Source organism: Macrotis lagotis, chromosome 3 (genome assembly GCF_037893015.1).
Source record: "Macrotis lagotis isolate mMagLag1 chromosome 3, bilby.v1.9.chrom.fasta, whole genome shotgun sequence".
In the NCBI taxonomy this organism is placed as follows: Eukaryota; Metazoa; Chordata; class Mammalia; order Peramelemorphia; family Peramelidae; genus Macrotis; species Macrotis lagotis.
Window position 1 is genome coordinate 144,438,516 of NC_133660.1, and position 19,347 is coordinate 144,457,862.

General features: G+C 33.6%; 1 non-coding gene across 1 annotated transcript; it reads left to right on the top strand.

Moving 5' to 3' along the window:
* Positions 1 to 14,132: 14,132 nt before the first annotated feature.
* On the top strand, positions 14,133 to 14,259 carry LOC141519787 (U6atac minor spliceosomal RNA). Its single transcript, XR_012477428.1, has one exon. It is a non-coding gene; the product is annotated as a U6atac minor spliceosomal RNA (small nuclear RNA).
* Positions 14,260 to 19,347: the final 5,088 nt, after the last annotated feature.

Here is a 19,347-nt window from a genome sequence, read left to right on the forward strand (position 1 = left end):
ACTTGAAGTTATTTTTATTCGTTGTTATAACTATATTCAGAGAGTTGATTTCTGGAAACTGTCTTCCTAGGGGGGAAAAATCTACTTGACCATTTTAGAAGCAATCTATGTTGTTTTATTTAAAAAATTATCATCTTTCTCTTAAATGTGTTCCTATATCACAGAATCTCAGTATTGAAAAGGGCTTCAAGGGTTATCTCATCCAATGCATACCTAAACAATAATATTTTTGAAAGGCATAAAATAAAGTACATAGTACCACAAAAGAAACCTCTGATATTGAAATACAACTTACAAAATATTTTTAACTAAGTGTTTGGATCCTTAGTTATGAATTCATGGGTAGAGACTTGGCCTTAGAGTTGGAAAGTCATTGGTTGTGTAACTCTTGAGAAAGATAACCATTCAGTACTCTTAGACAACTCCCTAAGATAGTAGTTGCAAAAGAATTCCATTGAAAGGAGGCTTTTAATTGGAAGTGGCTTCCTCCAGCAATGAAATCATAGGTCCAGATCAAGTAACTACATGATAATTTGAGGATAAAGAGCATTAGCAAATAGGAAAATCAGACAAAGTTTTCCATAAGAATTATGAAATGGGGGGGCAGCTAAGTGGCACAGAAGACAGAGCACAGGACCTGGACTCTGGAGTCAGGAGGACATGAGTTCAAATATGGCCTCAGAATGTTCATAATTGCCTAGCTGTGTGACCTAAGGCAAGTCACTTAACCCCATTGTCTTAAATAAATAAAAAATTTTTAAAAAGAATTGTCATTTGAACTGAATCTTGGGAGAAGTTATAGATTGTAAGAGAGAATGAGAAGGAAGTGCATTCCCAACCTAGGAAATATGAAGGTATGAAGGCTGGAGATGCTATTCAAAGTTCTGAGAATAACCAATAAGCTAGCTGAACTAAAATAGCAAATGCTTAAAGTAAAACCATGTTCATTATGCCTTAAAAATCACAGTAGAAGGGGCGGCTAGGTGGCGCAGTGGATAAAGCACTGGCCTTGGAGTCAGGAGTACCTGGGTTCAAATCTGGTCTCAGACACTTAATAATTACCTAGCTGTGTGGCCTTGGGCAAGCCACTTAACCCCATTTGCCTTGGGAAAAAAAACTAAAAAAAAAAATCACAGTAGGACAGAGGTGTGATAGAATCAACTCATCTAGGTTCTGTAGATTTTTACACCTCAAAAAAAAAAAGACTACAAATCAATGTTATTTGTACTTCTTTATTTTCCTGGAGAATCAGTTGTTAAACATTAACCAACACAATCCTGGGTGTCACCAGTTCCAGGTGACTAGTCTATACTTCATCCTAGAAAATAGGATCCACTGAAGATTCTTGAGCCTCTAGACAGACCTGCGCTCAAGGAAAATTACTTCAGACATTTTGTGAAAGGTGGATCATTCAGGAAGAGAAGAAAAAGGGGCAAAAAGACTAGTAAAATTATGCTAAATAGAGAGGATTTAAATAAATTATTTTAATGTAATCTCCTCAGTTCTGACAAGTTGGCACAATGAATAGCTTACTGGATTTGGCATCAGGAAGTTCATGAGTTCAAATCCAACCTGAAATACTTACTAGCTGTATGATCCGGAGCAAGTCCCTTAAACCCTATTTGATTCAATTCCTAAAGTATGAATTTGACTGGAGAAGGAAATAGCAGAGTTTGGTATCTTTTGCCAAGAAAATCCCAAATGAGTTCAAGAAGAATCAAACAATAACTGAAACAACCCATCAACTCCCTGTGGTTCAAATATTATATTTCCAGTGATAATTCTCTGGTCTCACTCTTCACCTCCACTACCTACCCTCCAATCCTACATCACCAACTGTCTACAGTATATATAGACTTTCCTGGCATTAACTGCAAAGAAAATATATTTGAACCCATGGGAGAGGATTAAAGTACTTCTTCCTATGGAGATGACAACACCTTGTTCTTCCTGTTGCTACTACTAAAATGTACTTCTTGTAGTAAAATTGCATTCAGGCAGAGTAGAACAATGGAAAGAACTTTGAATTGGGAGTCAGAGTCCTTGTGCCTCAATATACTGTTATAGCAGGAACATCCAGGAGACCAGAAAAACCTACAGCTTTCAGTGTCAAATGGGGATCTAGTGGCTCTGTATTCATAAGATCAAAAAAATTTCACCAAAGAGCCCAAGGCTACCCAAGGGTGATGGCACACACCTACTTTTATTAAAGATAGCAGTGCCTCTTCCAAAAGTATGAGAAAAAGAAAGTTATGGAAAATAAACAAAGGACATCTAGAAATGGATGTGGCAACTTTTTTTCTCACCTCTTTATTTTAATCAGAATTGGGCTGTAGATTTTAAACAAAGATGGAAAAAATGCTCTAATTAATAGCCCCAATAATACAGAAAGCTCAAACTTGGTCTCTCCATTAACATAATTAGTTTTCTACTTCATTTGGCATATGTATATAGAACCAAGAAATGGAATTTACCTCCAATATTGGATTTAAGGAATAAAACATTTAACCAAATAAATATTTCTAAAGGGTTTAGGGAAAAAAGAAGAAGAAGAAGGAGGAGGAGGAGGGGGACAAGGAAGAGGAGGAAGAGAAGACAAGAAGAAAGAATAGAAGAAGAAGTGGAAGACTAGAAGAAAAAATTTAGAGGATACTAATACTTTCTAGCAGATATAAACTGAGTTTAGACCTAATTAACAAAAAAAAATTTAAAATAAGAACTACCAAATGATGCTCCTCCCCCTTGGCAGGCTAACTAAACCCCTCCCTAGCCTCATCTAGTCTGTACCTTGTCTTCAAACCCCATGATCTTCCTCAGCTTTTACCTTGGAACATTTTGGAGTCTCTGTCATCCACCCCCACCCCTCCACCAACTGAACAAAATGTGTATTTTATGCCTCTGTCTCTAGGTACAAAAATGGCTAGTTATAGCTCCTGTTATTTATAACTCTATACTCCTATGGAATTCTCTCCCTAAAGGAAAAATGAAAAGTCATTTTGAAGATGGTGAAGTCCTGTTGTAAGTAGAGCAATTGAGTTTCCTTAATGCAACCTTCATGTAACTGGTAAGAATGTAAAAATAACCCTAATTCCATTATTTTATGTTCAAGGAATAGTAGTGGAGAATGCAGAAAAAAAGGTTCAGGCACAGTGGCAAACTGAAATGTCTTCTGATTTTAAAAAAAATGAGAAAATAATTTTTTGGAGAAGGAAAACTTTGAATTTGAATAAGGTCTGAAGAACATGACCCTAGCTACTGCTAGAACAAATCACCTCTTCTTTGCAAAGATTTGTATTCCATTATGTAAGCTATTGGATAAACATCTTAAAGGCATGAGTGCACCTTTTTCAATTTGTTCAAAGCAGGAGTCTTCTATAAATTGATCAGAGTTAAGCCATTTTGAAGGTTTAAAAAATAAGTTACTTTTCATGGAATATTTTAAAGTAATAATAATAATTTACACTCCTATAACAGAGTATCAAAGCTCTTTATGTTTGTTATTTCATTTTATTCTCACACTAATACCTCCAATAGCACAGATATATAAATGAGGAGACTGAGACTCAGAAAGTTTAAATGGATTGCTTCTTCTATTGCTTTCACATACTTTTTGTTCCAAAAGAATTGACTAACTTGCTGTAACCCTAATTCAGCATACTGTCTCTTTCTCCATTCATTTGTACAATCTATCTACGTTAACCAGAACACAATCATTCCTCATCTCTATTTTTTATTATCCCAGAGTTACTTGAAGGTTCAACTCATGTGTTTTTGACTATAGGAAGTCTTTCTCATTCCCATTCAATATGGACACTCTACCTCCTAAAGCACTTGGCAATTTATTCGATTGTATCCACAATAGGGAGAGATGGTTTTTCCTAAATGCTTTTATATTCTTCTCCTTCCCTTCCTGAATCTAATACAGTTCTTGGTACACAGGATGCACTTAATAATAATGATAGGAGGCATTTATATAATGCTTTGAACTTTACAAAGTGTTTTATAGATGTTATCCCTCATTTAATCCTCATAACAAAGGTAGGTATTATAATTATTATAACTATTTTACAGATGGGTAGACTGAAATCGAAGAATGTTTAGTAACTTGCCCAAAGTCACATAAGGAGCAAATGTCTAAGAAGGAGCTGCTGATTAAATTCTATCAAAGTCACATGTTTAAAAAACATCCAAGTTGGTACTAGAACCCATTTCCAAAAGATATGGGTGACCTAAAAATGTCATCATAAAATAGCACAAATTAAAGACCAGTCAGACTTTTAGGAAGGTTATATGATTTTTGGTGTTCATTTGAAGAAATCAGCAATGAAAGGAATTTCAGAAAAATATTTTTATGTTTTCCCTAAGTTCTAAGGGTTGCCTGCTCCCAAGGGGGGAAAAAGGAAGACTATAAAGAGAAGATGAAGTCAGTATAGGAAGCCAGTATAGGAATCCCATATCTAAGTCATATCCCCCCATGTAAAACTAAGTACCTTGACAACAGGAACTGCTTTTCATTTGTTTTTGTATCACCAAAATGTATAGTGCCTTCTTCAGAGTAGGTCCTTACTCAGTCCTTGTTGAGTTTCAGTTAATTGAGTTGAGTTATTGTATCAAAGAAACGCCCTTCAGTCCTTTAGTAATGATTAAAAAACAATTATTCTCTCTATTCCAGTGCTGCCCTCCTTTAATTCCCTATAGCTTCAAGTCTCTTCCACCTCTAAAATGATATAGAAGTTACTTAGCATGGTCCAGACTAACTCAACTTCCCCTTCAGGACCATCTTTCTAATACTATTCCCTTTCACTGAATTTAAGATTCAGCCAAACTGAAATAACACCCATTCCTTTCATGCCTTCAAAGACACAAATTCCTCTGTTTGTAATGAGCCAGTAAAAATTCTATCCATCCTTTAAGGCATTATAATATGTATTTACTCCCCTACTATAAAACAATTTTTAAATTGTGTATTTTTACATAAATAAAGCAATCTAATTATTAGTAGGCCAGATCTATTGAAGCAAATTTTTTTAATTGTTCAATTTAACTTGGCATTTATTAAACACCTACTAGATACTAGATACTGTGTTAGATATGTATACAAAGACAAAATGGAATAGTACTTATCTCTATGATATTTAAATTCTATTAAAGGAGGGAAGACTGGATCTTTGAATATGGACACAGATAAAGCAAACTACAATGCAGAAAGCAATGATGGTCAGTAAGAGAGCCAGGCAAATTTCTCTAGAACAGGGATTCTTGAGCTTTGTTGTTGTTGCTGTTGTTGCTGCTGTTGTTTTTGTTGTTGATAATCTGAATGACTCCTTCCCAAATAATGGTTTTGAATGCACTAAATAAAATGCATGTAGTCATAAGGGGAAAAACATATTTTATTGAAATACATTCATCAAAATATAACAATATAGCTAGTATTTATGTGGTGCTTTAAGGTTTGCAAAACACTTTATGAATGCTATATCATTTCATTCTCCTAACAGCCCTGGAAGGAGGGTGCTACTATTATTATTGTTGTTGTTATTATTATTATTATTATTAGCTTTTGAACCAATAAGGAAACTGAGGCAAAAGTAATTTTTTCAGTGAATACAATAAGTATTGCAGTAAGTAATTTATTCAGCCACATGACTAGTAAGTATATGAATCTAGATTTGAATTCAGGTCCTCTTGATTTCAGGTCCAGCATTCATTCTAGCCATTAACCAGCTTAGTTACTTACATAGTTTAAACATACACATTCACAGACCCTTGAGTAAAAACTCTTCTCTAGGAATATTTGAAGAAAGAAAGATTGCATAGTCACTTTTATGTTATTTTCAAAGGCAATAGATAAGAGAAACCATGCCTTATTCATATTTTTATCTACTGCTCCAACTATAGCACAGAGCTTTGTTGTAGTAGACATGCATTTAATGTTTCTTGAATGAATGAATATATGAATGAGTAAGCCAGAATATATAAAGATCCAAAATAAATACAGGTATACTAGGGGGCAATATCGATATGAGACCATTTCAGAGGGCATGAAACAACTTTCCAAAGACAATTCTCACTAGAATATGAGGTTCTTGAAGGCAAGGGCTACCTTTTGCCTCTCCTAGTATTGTCAGTCCTTAGCAAATGCCACCATATAGTATTCACGTAAAAAAATGTTTCTTGATTAATTAATTGGTGGAACAAGAATAAACAGCAATAGTCATTGCAATGACTTGAGGAATAATAATTTGTTTCATTGTTGCTGTGTATGGAGATAGAAAATAGAGGCATTATCATTTCCATTTTAGAGGCATTATTATTTCCATTTTAGAGATGAAGATGCTGAGGTTTAAAAAGTTTAACTGATGTGTTCCTCCACATACAGTTAGGAAGAATTGAAGGCAATATTTGAATCCTAATTTCTCCAAATGTCAAATTAATCAGACAATCACCAGCTATTTATCAAGAGCTAGTAATGTTTCAGGTATTGTACTAAACATTGAAAATACAAAGACAAGAGGGAAACCAACCCCAAAGAGTTCACATTCTAAGCAATGCAATTAGATGTAACAGTGCCAAGAAGCAACCAGATAGTGTAGTGGATAAGGTGCTGGACCCAGAGTGAGAAAGACCTCTGTTCAAATCCAATCTTAAATAATCTGTGTGACTGTAAGCAAGTCAAGTTCTGTTTACTCAATTTCCTCAACTGTAAAAATAGAAATAATAATGATAGATTCTAGCTCTCAGAGTTACTGTGAGGATCAAAGAAGTTATTTGTATTTAGCTCCATTTGGGTTTTAACTTATACTTGTATGTATCAGACTTAATAAATGTTTGTTCCTTCTCTATCCATTTCTTCTATTGCACACTAGCTATCATAATAGAGGTTATGAAAAAAGCTAGACAACATCAATAAAGAGGAAAATAGGAACTCTGAAAGAAAAAAGCTTGTATGGTTTGGAATGCAAAGTATGTCAAATGAATGAATCTTGCCAATGAAAATATAAGTTCAAAGTTTGACTGAGTTCTGTAATTTCAGCTTAAAGTGTGGTGGTAATCAGTATCTCATCTCATTGACATTAATTTGGTCTTCACACTCCTCATAATGAAAGCATTATCAAATAGAGAGTTTTAATGTATCTGTAATACAACTGCAGTCCAACAAGATGCATTTTTTTCCTTCAAGTTTAACCACTTGACAGTTATCTATTGCTCTCACTGGATATCAACCAAGTCATTTTCTGACCCAATCAACAAATAAGAATAGAAATGTTGACAATCAATAAAGCATAATTTAGAAGGTGAAAAGGGTCAAGGGGAAGTAATAGGAAACTTCTGTCTTCTACCTCTGAGATCCAACTGAGTTTGTCCTTCATAAAATCACTAAGTATTAGAAATTTAGGGATGAGAGCAATCTTAAAGACCTTTAAGAAAATTTCAAAAATCTGAGATTTTAGTTGGAACATATAAGAAGCCGGGGGGGGGGGGGGGGGTCAGTTAGTTGGAGCAGAGGAAGGATTCCAGATTTGAGGAAATGCCTAGAGCTGAAAAATGCAGTATCTTGTTCCTTGGAAAGTCAGGAGGGCAGTGTTGCTGAATTGAAGAGTATGTTTCTGGTAGTAGGTGTAAGAAGAATGAAAATGCAGCAGGAGGTTAGGCTATGAAGGATATTGAATGTCAAATGAAATATTTTTATTTGCTCCTGAAGGCAATAGGAAATCACTGGAGGAAAACGTGATCAGACCTGTGTCTCAGTAAAAGCATGTTAGTGACTAGATAAAGGATGAATTGAAGTAGAGAGAGACTTGGTGCTGCCTATTGACATAATTAAGAGGTGCTGAGAGGCTCCTGTTTATTTTAACTTAAATAAATATATAGGAAGTTACTGTGATTCATTAGACTAGATAACTCCTAGGTGAGGAAAATCACTCTACAAATGTTGGTCTTCATCTACTCCTCAACTTGTTATCTAAGAGAATAATAATAATTAGAGAAAAATTATTATTGCTATAACGTGTATCATTTACTATGAGCCAAGTGCTTTAAAATTATTAAATTATTTTATTTCTTATAACAACTTATAAGTTTGATTATTATTCTTATAACAACTCTGCAAGAAAGGTGCTATAACTACCCTCCACTCTGATTTCAATTATAGGGAGACAAATTTTGAATTTGCAACTTTCAACTGTCAGTCCTAACTCTACTCTCTTGGACCAAATAAAATAAATCTATTTCCTCTTCCACTTGATAGCTTTTCCAGTATTTGAAAGACAGTTGGCTATCAAGACTCCTCAGTCTTCTCCAGGATTAGATAGGGTATCTTCCAGTGCAGACATCCTGATTGCTTCCCTGAACACCTTCCAGTTTGTTTGATTTGTTTTGGTTTGTCTTCTCTTTTTTGTGGGACAATGGGGTTAAGTGACTTGCCTAAGGTCACACAACTAATAAGTATCAAATGTCTGAAATCACATTTGAACTCAAGTCCTATTGATTTCAGGACTAGTGCTCTATCCTAGCTACACCCTCCTCCAGTTTGTAAATGTCTAAAGCAGCCTGGTTAAATTAGGATTCTTTTCTCGGAGGTAATTTACCCCAATTATCTTATTTCATATTTAAGACAACTGAATTTGAGAGAAATCAGGGATCTGCTCAAGATCACTTAGGTTACTAATGAAAGAGTTAGACTTTATAATATACTATACTGAGAAAACAAGAACTTGACCATTTCAAAGAATCCTGTGGCAATTGTATAGCTTTGAATACTAATGTCTGAAGAAAAATTTTCAGCAATATTAAGGCTTCTGGCATGTATTTTAGCAATTACAGCTGTTTGCAATATATATGGGCCACATCTATATTTGAAATCTGCTGTTACCATCAGCCATCTGCCTGGAGATGGTGGGAAAAGGCCTGGGTTTTGTTCGTTGCTCAGGAAATAAAATATACACAACAATTTGCCAAACCTGCAAATTTTGTACATGTGTTTCTTTTTCAAACATGAACCCAATGAACTAAAAAGATGTATTGTCAGTAATTTTAAAAGCTCTTCTGAGCTGTTAATGTAACTTTGTCTTTAAAATATATGCACTTATGAATTATTGGCCAACTAATTCTGGTTCAACCATTTTTATTAGTAGTATATCTAGCTATATAATACAATGTAATATAATAATATAATATAACAATATGATGTAGTATGATATGATATGATATAAATAATATCAAAACATAATAAAATATAATATAACAGCAAACCAAACAAGTAAAGGAATATTTCTCTATAAATGGTTAAATGGTTACATTATCTAGAGACTAATGTTATCAAACTCAGTTAGAAGTAGGGGCACTAACCTCTACATAAAGATCCCTAAAGGCACAGATTGACTTAGCTTTAAAATGAAATGCTATCTGTGTTTTTTTTTATTTTGCTAACTATTTCTCATTTACATTTTAATCTGATTTAGGAAACACTAGACTGTTGCTGAACAACGTGGGTTGTGTTTGACACCTGTGCAAATGACATTGTGCTGACTACACCAGTGTTTCAGCATTTCAGTTTTCCAAATGAGATTCACTCAAGTTCAGCCCAATTATCTATAGAGGAAAGAACAAGTGGATGAAGATTGTCCATAGACTTTGAAATGCAGTTAGATGAACAACCTACTGGAGAGTGATAGTTATACATATACTCTAGGATAGTAGATATTAATCAATACATATATTTTGAGTTGACACTGTAGATAAACAATGATTTAATCCCAGAGATGAAGGAATGAGAATGGACTATTTTGCATTAGAGATTTTAAAATCTTTTTAATGTCTCAAGGTTTTTTCCCCCTTGATCTTATATTTAAAATCAATATTCTTCTGGTATTGCTTTTGATTGCTATTAAACTTTAAAAATTCTGAAATGTCCAGAGGAGTTTGCTACATTTTATACTCTCTTTAAATGATTGACATCATATAATACATAATTTTTATCTTAAATCAAATTTTATTGATGATTTTGTTCATATATTTCTGGTTAGAGTATCCTCTATTAGCAAACTCTGCCTTATGAAAAAGAAAATACATTTAAGCAAAAGTAATCAATATAGTGATTGTATCATTGTATATGACACATTCCACCCTACTATAGTTTTACTTCTCTGAAAAAGGAGAGAGATGTTTCATTGTCTGTTCTCTGAGATCAAGATTAGTCATTACAAATATTCAGTTCCAGTTCCTCTTAGTGTTCTATCCATTTTTATTATTTTGGACACCATGCATATTGTTTTCATTCTTCTATTGTCTTTTCTCTTCCGATGATGAGTCTGAAATCCTTCCATATTCTATTAAATTCCTCCTATTCACCCTATCTCCATACAAGATAATATCCCATTTTATTCATTTACTGGGATTTATTTAGTCATTCCCTGATGAATGAGAGCTCACTTTGTTTCCACACCAAAAAGTGAATTTGTTGTTGATGCTACTCATTCATATTGTTGCTGAGCTATTTCAGTCATGTCAGACTTTTCATGATCCCATTTGGGGTTTTCTTTTTCTTTTGGGTGGTTTTTGCAAGGCAATGGGGTTAAGTGACTTGTCTGAGGTCTCACAGCTAGGTAAGTATTATGTGTATGAGGCAAGATTTGAGCTCAGGTCCTCCTTATTCCAGGGTCAGTACTCTATCCACTGTGCCACCTGGCTGCCCCTGTATATTCTTTTTCAGTTCTAAACTTATGATTGTAAATGAGGAGTTAGAATATTAAGAAAATATTTCAAAAATCACAATCCATTTCATCCTATAGTAAAGATTCCTGGTAATCTAAACAAAAGCACATTTCAAGAATTTGTAAAATAACTAGAAATGCAGCATTAACATTTGTTTTAAAATGCAAGCACACATACATCAACAGCATTTTTTATATGATCAACATAGCCCAGGAGCAAGAGATTGAAAGAGAAATTCCATTTCAAAGAATTGTAAATAATATAATATTCTTAGGTGCCCACTTGCCAAGAGAAACCCAGTAACTATATAAACATCATTACAAAACTTGTAGTCAGATCTAAACAACTGGACAAATATCAATTGCTCATGGGTGGACTGAGTTGATATAATAAAAATGGCAATTCTACCTAAACTAATGTATTATTCAATCCCATGCCAATCAAACAACCAAAACTGATTTAACAGAGTTAGAAAAAAATCATCTGGAAGAAAAAAGGACAAGAATATCAAAGGATTTAATAAAAAAAAATACAAAGGAAGGTTGTCAATTAAAACCAGAGCTCTAGGGGGTGGCTAGGTGGTACAGTGGATAGAGCACCGGCCCTGGAGTCAGGAGTACCTGAGTTCAAATCCGGCCTCAGACACTTAATAATTACCTAACTGTGTGATCTTGGGCAAGCCACTTAACCCCCATGCCTTGCAAAAACTAAAAAAAAAAAAAATTAAAACCAGAACTCATTACATTATACAACATTACAAAGCAGTAACCACCAAAACCATCAGGTTTTTCTAAGAAATAGAAGGGTCAATCAGTGGCATAGATTAGTTACATAAGATCCAGTAGTAAATGTCCTTAGTAATCTAGTGGTCGATAAACTCAAAAACCTCACTTCTTGAGATAAGAACTCACTATTTGACAAAAACTACTGGAAAAACTGGAAAACAAGACCAATGCAACTAAGATTAGAATGAAATCAGAAATTGGGAAAAAATCTATACACAAATGTTTCTAATAAAGATTTATTTTCTCAAATATATAGAGAACTGAGTTAAATTTATAAAAATGCAAGCCATCCCCCAGTTAATAAATGATAAAATGAAATGAACAAGCAATTTTCAGATGAAGTAATCAAAATTATTTATAGACACATGTATTCCAAATCATTTCTGATTAGAGAAATGCAAATTAAAACAACACTGAGATACCAACAATCAGATTGACTAATAGAGAAGGAAAATGAGAAATGTTGAAGACAATGTGAGAAAATTGGGACATTAGTGCACTGTTTATGGAGTTGTGACTTGATCCAACTATTCTGGAGAGCAATTTGGAATGATAACCAAAGGGCAACCAAATGATTCATACAGTTTGTTTCAACAAAACAAATACTAGGGTCTGTATCCTAAAGAGATCATAAAAAGACACACATGCAAAAATATTTATTTCATTGAGCATCATGGTGACAAAATATTGTAAGCTGAGGGAATAACCATCAATTGGGAAATGACTGAACTATATTTGTTATATGAATATAATAGATTACTATTGTGCAATAAGAAATGAGCAACAGGCAGATTTCAGAAAAACCTGGAAACCTGGACAACTTAGAAAGACTTGTATGAATTGATGCAAATTGAAATAAGTAGAAACAGGAAAGCAATGTACACAGTATCAATAATGAATAACTGCAAATGACCAAGCTCTTCTCAGTAAGAATGATTTAAGACAAGTACAAAGGACTCAGGAAGGAGAATGCTATCTAAATCCAGGCAAAGAACTAATGAACTCTGAATGCAGATTGAAGCATATCTTTTTAAATTGCTTTATACTTTCTTGTGGTTATTTTTCTTTTGATGTTTCTTCTTCCACAACTGAGTCTATTATGGAAATAGGTTTTACAGGATAAAAATGTATATATTATATCAAATGGTCTACCATTTTTCAGAATAGGGAAGTGAAGAGAGGGAGAAAGAAAAATTTGAAACTCAACATCTTGTAAAAAAATGAATATTAAAATTTTAATGCTATATAATTGGGTAAAAAATAAAATACTATTTTTAAATGCATTCATAATAAACACATTAATATGATACAATAAATAAAGACAATAGAAAGAATGAAATTATCAAAGCCTTCATAAAGGAAGTAACAAGTTATTTATCTCTTCATAATTCATAAAACCAAGTGAATATAATGTGCTTTTGGGGGCTAGAATAAAAGTGATATCATATACATCTTCCAACTTTTCACAAAATTCTGACTGTAGTCACAGAGGAATCATGGTTTTGTGGAAAATAGTCAAGTGAGAGGACACGAATTCAAATCCTAACTCTGCTCCCAGGATTTTCTTGACAATTCTACTCATCTTAGTTTTCTCATCAGTAAAATTAGGGGTTTGGAAAGTCAGATAATCAGAAATTGTTGAAACTTAAATAATCAGATATTCTCTCATGCAAATCATCATTTGCCCATTTTACTTCTCTGGCAGGAAAAGAATAGTCACTGAAAGAAGGAGAATATTCATTTCTATGGTAACTCTTCCTCTTGATGATAACTCTTCAGATTTTGACAGTTCAGCACCATATGGTAGGAACTCATTAAATGCTTGCTGTATGAAAGAGAAAATGATTCTAGTCTAACCTTCCATACAATTCTAAGATACTTCACATTACCATTATTGTTTAATTGAACGAACATGGCTAAGATCACAGAACTTAGATCTCATTGAATTATAAATTTAGAGCCTGAAAAGACTTTTGGAGGTTGTCTTCTCCAACCACTTCTTTTTTTTACAGATGAGGAAACAGGTTTTAGGAAGAAAAGAGATGTGTTCATGATCATACAGTTATCAAGGCAGAACCAGGATTCAGATCAGGCACTCTGATACCATTACTACTACTACAACTACTACTACTACTACTAATAATAATAATAATAATAAAATAATAAAAATAATGGTTGTCCTTCATTCTTTTTTGTTTTGTTTTGTTTTTTAGGTTTTTTTTGCAAGGCAAATGGAGTTAAGTGGCTTGCCCAAGGCCACACAGATAGGTAATTATTAAGTGTCTGAGACCAGATTTGAACCCAGGTACTCCTGACTCCAAGGCCAGTGCTTTATCCCCTACGCTACCTAGCCACCCCTGTCCTTCATTCTTGAAGAAGCTCATGACATCAGGGAGGTGATACCATGAAAAGTACCTGAATCAAATTTGAGGGGGAGGGGGTGCTGTGCTAAGTCACCAACCTCACTTTCTCCTCCAGAGCTATCTGGGGCCAATGACTGGAGATGGCTCTAAATGCAAGGCAATTAGGGTTAAGTGACTTGTCCAAGGTCACACAGATAGTAAAGTATCTGCGGCTGCATTCAAACTCCTGATCTCCTGACTCCAAGGCTAGTGCTCTATCCACTGTGTCATCTGGCTGTATGAAAGGAGAGAAGATTAGCACTCCCCTTGATGAGGAAGGAAGAGGTCCTAGTGTCCTTTACAACATATATATAGTTAAAACATTGCCACTACTCTGTGGCATCTAACCATTCCATTACTATATATTAACGAATCTATCATAACAGTATCTTAGAAACAAAAAGTATCGAAGAAATCATTGAGGCAGCATTCATTTTGCAGATAAATAAACTGGGACCTATACAATTCAAAAGACTTGCAGAGTCACCTAGACAGTGACTTGGTAAGGCTGGAACTTAAAATTAGTTCATCTCTCTACTCTCAGTCAAAAGTCTGAAAGAGAACACAGTTATTTTTTGCCACTCACTCTCTTGTGAAGTGTCAGGACACTGTTTTTAACCAAACAAGAATATTTTTTCAGCAGGTAGAAATTGTAAAATTTCTATTTTTCTTGTGGATCCAGATTTTTCTCTTTCTACTTTAATTGGATACCATTCAATAACACATTCAGTTCCATTCCATTGTAAATCTTATTATTTTAAGTCTATAACAGCAGCTGTCTAAATGTAAGAAAACAACAAATAGTATTTTCTGTGCATATTCTTCCTAATGAAAATTGAGGGAGAAACAATCTGACCTTTCTTTAAAAATCTAAACATATGTGATAGCCCCCTGTGGAAATCCAGGGGTGGGGAATTAAGAAAGAAACTGCAAAATGATCCTCTATAAATAAATAATTTCTATGAGACTCAAAGTAGAATTATGCAGTGAGGTACAGTCACAAGCTTAGCCAGACAGAAATGGTGGAAATCAAACCTTTCTGCTGACCTTATTTTTCAGAATAGATTTCCCCAGCTGAAAGAGATTCTTCTCTAAGGTAATTTCATGTCACTGGGGTATTTTTAGACTCTTGTAATATTACCATTTGTATTTTATCTTTTTAGATTTTTTTTATGTCTTCTCACTAAAGTTGTAACTTCCTAGAAGGTAAAGATCTATTTTACTTGTTATTGTATCTTTATGAGTTTATCAGATAGTTTTGGGGGTTCATATTTTTGACATACATTAAATATTTGTCAATTCTCTCTTAAATCAGCTAAAATTGAACATGATCAATGACCAGCTTTAAAAAATACCATATATATTCCCCTGATTCCCAAGTAAGAGGAACTGTGTGATATAATGCAAAAACAAAAATATTAGCATAAGAGGAACTAGATTTAAAGCCTTGCTTTTTATAAGTCCTATTTGTCTTCCTTCTAACAAGTCATCTCACTTTTATCAGTATCCTCATGAAAGGAAAGGATAAGGTTATCTTTAAGTACTTTCTAGCTTTAAACTTGAGAAAACTCAATTAAGTCAAAAAATTCCATGTAATCTTTTAGCATAGGAAGTTTTTTCTAAATTAAAAGGATATTTTTTAGCCTTTTTCTTAATTACAAGCCATAAGAATTTAAAAAAAAATAAAAACTTACAAAAGTACAATTATCTAAGGCTACCCTTAAGATCAAAAATTGTAATGAAAACTGAAACATGTTGGAGGAAAATCAAGAGAGTTTTCCTCTCATTCAACCAAAGATTAAGACATTCTTAGGAAACATAAAAATATTACATATATTTATATTTCCTAAGTGTATATATATATATATATATATATGTATTACATATGGCATGTATGTATTACATAAGTATGTATATACTAATATGTATATATTCATATATTATAAATACACATATATGACATAGATTTTATATACACATATATTTATATATTATAGATGTCAAGGGAATATATGTTCTATCACTGAGTTGTTCTTCACCTTCTAATATCCAGGAGACTGTAGTAATCTATGAGTTTTAGCTATTGGATGTCATTGGAAGAATAATAGTATTCAAAATAGTATTTCAAGAAAAATCTTGAATTATAACTGAATTATAATTGAATTTATGGGTTCATTGTCAAAGAAAGAAAAAAGAAAGAAAAATTACTACTTTTCAAAATAGAAAAAGGCCTACTTTATTTCATCAGAGCAATAATTTGCTAAATTCTACCATTCTTTTTTTGATTGATATTTTATTTTGTTTTTCCAATTACAGGTATGGTGGTATTTCGACATTCATTTGCAAATTTGTAAGTCACACGTTTTTCTAGTACTTTATCTTATCTTCCCCCTTCCTTTGGTGACAGTGTAGTAGAAGTTGTACATGCATATTTATGTTTAAAATATTTACATATTAGTCATTTTGTATAAGAAGAATTAGGACTAAGAGATAAAGAAAAACATAAGAGAAGTTTTTTTAAAAAATGAACATAGTAGACATCATAAATTTTACTATTCTTGCTAACATCCCACAACAGTAAAGCTGGTGGTCAACAGATTTAAACAGAAACAAGTCAAATCAAAAGATCTAAGAATTCTAGATATATAGAACTATAGTCTTCCAACTATAGACTGGATACTAAAGACAAGGAAAAGAGGTCAATCTCGAATCCTCCACCAAGAAAATTTTTGTTTTAACTACCCATAAGCCTTCTAACACACCTCTTTTCAATAAAGGGGGGGGGAGTTTCCTCCTTTTCATTTAAGAGACTTCCTTCAATCATGATCCCCATAGTGAATGAATGGCCTATAGATTTCTGCCCTGGAAAATGCTTTCTATTGATCCAAAGCACAGAGTGTGTCTCTCTCTCCATGTGGTTCAAATGTTTTTCAACTTCTTTCTTCATACTGAAACTTAAGTTAAAAATATTAGTCAAATTTCCTTTGAATTGACCTTGCTCCTCTTTTCCTTTCCCCCACTCTACCATGTCATCTGCACCATTGTACCATCAGCTCAGTTTTGTCACTATTTCCCTTTCCATGGTTTGCATTGCAACAGTTTAAAAGACTTGCAGAGGAAAAATGAGTGGCACATTAAGCTGAAATGTACAAGTAAAGTGCCATCACTTTGTGAGAAATTTCTTTTGTCTACATTTCAATAAAAAATAAATTCTGCAGACATATAAAATTGTGCTAGCTAATTTAAGAGATGTATTAAGGAGAGATGAATGGAGGTGTCAGGAATCTAAAATGGACTCCAGGTGAGAATGTCTTCAAGACATAAAACATAATGATGTATATAGAGGTACCATTAGAGAGAAGACATGTATAATGGAGGACCCCAATTTTCTTTCATAAGCAGAGCAACCAAGAGTAGCCTATGAAGTTTTTTCAAAAGTCTCACCCTATGACCCTAGAGCCAATTTCCAGCTCCCAGGTCATGTATGTAAAGATGTAGCCCTAAATAGATAGCATTACTCTTTGCTCGTCATTATCATCATTCTCTGATTTTCTGTTCATTTAATATGAGCACTTAAATAAATTGGTACATAATTCTTGGTTGTCTTCATAGAAGTGCACCCAAGATGATTGGAATGGGTATTTCAAAATATAGTGAGACATGTGGCAAGTCATTCCTATAAATTGAAAAGAAGGGACTAAAACATTTGCGTTCACTTTTTTCTTCTTAACTTCTAGAGTATCCAAAGAAATATGTTACACTCAGATTTTCTGTTACCTGCAAAAAAGCAAGTGTTCACTTGTCTTCCCATGGATGGATTCTGAATGCATGGATAATATCCCATAGCAGACAAGTAAAATTGACAAAAATATTGGTGTGTCCATTCCAATAGGGAAGACAAGCAAAATAAAAATTTTACACCAACTAAGTTATCTCCTTGAAATCCATTTTTAAAGTAAATTTGTTTTATTTCTGGCACTCAGAATTTACTAGCTCTTCTATGAACTCAGCTGTTCTGTAATTAATGGCCTAGTAATCAAAGAGAACTCTTAGGAGGCCCCAAATCCTTATAATAGGAAAAAAGAAAGAATAGGATGTGGCATGACTTGATCGTAAAGATACTGAGCATGAATTCTAATTAGGATTAGCAGGAACATAAATTGGAGTCATGGCTGTTACTTAAAAACATTGTGATCTGCAGCATCATTTAGTCAATTCTGTACCTCAGCTTCATAATCTTCAAAATAAGACATTTAGACCATATGACTCTGAATGTCCTTTCTGGCTGTTGATCTGTATTTAAAGTATAAAAACTTACTCCTATTAATTTTAACTTTACTCCTATTATGAAATTGGAATGCAATTAAAAAAATAGCTGAGATCATTGAAGGGTTCTAATGCTATAAAATTTCCCTAAATTGTGATGAAACACCACTGGGAAAAAATTAATACATATAAGAACCTGCTATGTGCCAGATAGAGCAGGGGTTATGAATGCAAAATTTATATAGTCCCTACCTTCATGGAGCTTACATTTTACTTAGGGAATGAGGTAACTAAAAGTAAAATACATTGGAAATAAATGCACAATAATGTAAAAAGGAAGAGAAACAATTAGGGAATCCTGTTAAATATGTAGCTATGCTTTATTGGACCTATCACTTTAAATCTTAATGGAACTAGCTAACTCTCAGTTCATCCATTCATCTGCTGTCTTAAGGACAGCATGCCTCTGTTCATCCTTTTTTTTGCCTAGGAAGGGGATTCAAACCTCACTTTTGAGTGCAACATCAAACTGTCTGATATAATCATCAATCTCTAGTTGTTCAAGAGATCAAGGATCTTTTTGATCACCCATGGTTCTGCAGAAGAGAAAACTATTTTTGGTCAAAGTTTATTCCCCCTCTATAAATATATGGATTCACCCACATTCACTTTAATTTCTCCAGTTCTATTTTGCCAAAAAGTATTCAGGTTTCCATAATGTTTAAGACTCTGTAGGGGTAAATTGTCATGACAATGTGTATGGGCCAACAACAACAAATCCTGTTAATAGTAATGGGACTGATGTGAAATGCTCCCCAGTTACAGCTGGGAAGTGGCACACTGTAAATGTTTCCTAAGCTATTATTGGAGATCTTTAAATTAATGTCATTACTAGAGATGTGCAGATGACAAATTATTTGATTTCAGATTGTATTCCACATAAATATTCATTCCTTTTCATTGATTTTTGCATATAACTCCAAAATAAGAAAACAGTACTTTCCTTTCTTCCTCCTGTGCTCGCTCGCTCTCTCTCTCTCTCTCTCTCTCTCTCTCTCTCTCTCTCTCTCATCTGCACAAATTTATTTATATGCTCTTATCTCCTGAAAAGAAAAATAGGTGATCATGTATATACATATATATTGGTGAGTCATATATTATGCTCTCTGGAGTGACGGAGT